Consider the following 3,675-nt stretch of genomic DNA (forward strand, 5'->3'; position numbering starts at 1 on the left):
ATTATTTTTCTTCTTGGAAGTCACCCTTAATTTCTCAGCCATTTCTCAATCGATTTTAATGATTTTTACAGGGATGATGTCTTAGGTGAATATCTCTTTGCATCTTACTTCCTGTCTGAAAATTCACTTCCGCTTCTGAATTATCTCCCTTTTTCGTGTATTTTGGAACATGATATTGTTCACGCATCTCCTCAAAAACTGTTATAGTTAGGGACTTGAAATTTATATGCAAGATAGAGTGGTTATGGTAGATTTGCTTGCTTCTTTTAGATTTGACCAGGAGTCATCATCCTTGAAGCTAGACCGGAACTGAAAATGTTGATGTTAAATTTTTTTGACAATTTTTACGAAATTTGAGATTTGATCACGAATATCTTTCTTCTAATCAATATTTTGCTAACACATGTAGAGCATCAAAAATTAATCTATAAAAGATCTTTCAACTGACACCAAGTTAATGGGGCTGACCCCTCATATAAGGGGCCAAGAGGGGTCTAAACTCTTTTATCTATATCTCTTTAATGAAAACTATTTTGTAATGTATTATAGAAGCAAAAATGTGTATCTTCCAGTTATCTACCTATATTTGTTAAGAGTTTTCTGATATGTTACATAATTTGGATTTTAAAGGGGCTAGAAGTCCAATATTTTGATCATTTATTTCTAAAAAAGGAGAAATATTTTGAAATGCATTATAGAAGAGAAGATAATCAGAATAATATTCGTAATAATATTTAACCACCAAAGTTTCGTTTAATGGTCCTTATAAGGAGATAAAGAGTCGGCCCCTAAAACAATCTTTCCCTAATATCTCAAAAACAGTAACAAATTTCTAAACACTTGTTGAACAAAATGTGTTTAATATTAAGGGACCTTTCATTGATATCAAGAAAAAGGGGTAGCCCCTCAAATTACATGATAAGAGGGATCTAAATGTTTCAATCAAAGCTCTTATACATATATCAGAAACAAAACAAGGGCGAGAAGTCCAATACATTTATGATTTATTTGTAAAAGAAAAAGAGTATATAGAAATTGAAGAAAAGAGTCTGTTTAAAATCAAAGGATTTTTCATTCTATTTCCAAATCATGTTTAGCTGGTAAGTAGCAAAATAAAGGTCAAGCATGTATCTCAAACTCTAGTGATATTGGGAATTTAGTATTTTCCGTTTAATATAGAAGTCACCGACCACCCCACCCCCCACCCTTTATAAAATCATTTAGTTTTTCTGGCCCGATTTTACTTGATCTTTGATCTCGGACCTTTAATTTCAACTTAGTACCATTCTAGATTACCGCACTAATTACCAGACCAAATCGTTCATTATTAACAGAGTTATGAACTTTTTGACATTTGAGTTTTAATTTTCGTGTTTGACATGTACTGTAGAAAAAAATTCTAACTCCCGAGCCCTTCAGTCAATCCTCATGAAATTTGGTGTAAATGTACCTCGGACCTCATTCTGTTTTTCTGCCAAATTTGCAGCGGGTTGAACAATTAAGAAGAAATTTCCGATATCAAGCCGCGAGTATAGCCTGTACGGGGACTTAAAATTTACACAGTGCAAGGGATGTAAGCAGCTGCGTAATATTTCTGTTGCATGTATATTTCTTGTTTTCCGTTTAGTCTGTATTTACGATAGCGTATGAACTACTTATGAATGTTAGAACTGTGGAAATTACTGTCATCAATTTTTTTATGAATAAATTTACGTGTTACTGATTTCGTTATTTCTACATTTATAAGAATTTTATCAATCCTGTTGATATAAAACAGTCAAACATAATAGTAAACGACACAAAAAAATCACTACTCTGAAATACATGTGTAAAATGCATCAGTCATTGTTTTAGGACTTCCCCTAATTGTCGTTAACCGAATCCGAGATCCACACCTCAAAATTCTACTTTCGATTTATTTACGACGAAAATCAAGCTCGGTCCTTTTCTCCCCCCCTCCAGACACAAACACGCATCAACATTTCAAATGACCTCGCACTGTTACCAAACCTGAGTAGTGAGACATCTTACACGTTGTTTTTCATCTCATACAAAAATTCAGCTCCTGTCCCGGGCGGAAACGTACGGCGGCGTGGAAGGGCCAGATGAAAAAATAAAAAATTCTTATTTGTTCGGACAAATAAGTTATTTGTTCGGACGAATTACGATTTGTTCGGACGAATAAGTTATTTGTTCGGACGAATTACGATTTGTTCGGACGAATTAGGATTTGTTCGGACGAATAAGTTATTTGTTCGGACGAATTAGGATTTGTTCGGACAAATTAGATATTTGTTCGGACAAATAAGTTATTTGTTCGGACGAATTATGATTTGTTCGGACGAATAAGTTATTTGTTCGGACGAATTACGATTTGTTCGGACGAATTAGATATTTGTTCGGACGAATTAGGATTTGTTCGGACGAATTATGATTTGTTCGGACAAATAAGTTATTTGTTCGGACGATTTAGGATTTGTTCGGACGAATTAGGATTTGTTCGGACGAATAAGTTATTAATAGTGGTACATATATGGAAAGAACGAGAGAGAGAGAGAGAGAGAGAGAGAGAGAGAGAGAGAGAGAGAGAGAGAGAGAGAGAGAGAGATGTCATAATCATAGATACATAAATGTGAAAAGTCTAATCAGTTTACATGATCATGCGCGGATCCAGAAAAATTTACCGGTGTAGTGGTGGTGGTGGTGGGGGGGGGGGGGTCTGATAGATAGTTTTGTTTGCGGGGTGGGGGTGCATGGCCCCCCGACTACCCCGGCTCTAGATCCGCGTATAGATGCAGGTTTTTTCTAAACTAACTATAAGTTTTATTTCGCGAAATGCCAGAAGAAATGATTCCACTAGTCATAATTATATGATTCCGAAGGTGGATTACGATTGTCGATGTTTATATTGAAAATGTAGTCATTCTCCTGTTTACTTGGGGCACTGGACATACGAAATTATCTTTCGCCTTAACTTTATACATATACATGTACATGTATACGATCAAAGTTAACTGATATACTTCGTGGAATTGTAATAATCGCACAGTTACTTAAGTGACTTATAAAACAAACTAATTTTTACTTATACTTTATAATATAAAGTCAGCAAAATATCCCAACATCCTAACTATAATGCAAAAAAGTAATAAAAATAGAATTTAATGATAAAAATACTTATTGTCCGTCAAATAGACCTCTGATGACGTATTTGCATGTTAAAATTATCATATGGCTTTGTAAAGTTTTCCTATTTTTGGAATCTGAGGAGCGCAAATAAAAACATTATCAATAATCATAACTGATTGAATAATCATAACTGATTGAATCAAGTTATGGGGAAAATTAAAATAATTAGACGATTTAAGGTGAAATAAAAGCTTACAAAACAATTGACAATTTTATACAATATTTTCAAAAGGTTGTATCTCATTTTTCTTAACTATTATTGAAAAATATTGTTTATGATTAATCATACTATCGTAAACATCTGACGCCTATTTTCATCGGTCGAATGCGGCATCCAGGCTATTTATAGATAAAAACTGCATATGATGACGACTAACTTTGATTTTGTATCGTCGATTTTTGATGCTATGTCTGATTTTAAAAATGAAATAGATTCAAAGTTGACTAATGAGACAACCATTAAGGTTAACATTAGTTTTAGACTAT

Source organism: Crassostrea angulata, unplaced genomic scaffold (genome assembly GCF_025612915.1).
Source record: "Crassostrea angulata isolate pt1a10 unplaced genomic scaffold, ASM2561291v2 HiC_scaffold_59, whole genome shotgun sequence".
NCBI lineage: Eukaryota > Metazoa > Mollusca > Bivalvia > Ostreida > Ostreidae > Magallana > Magallana angulata.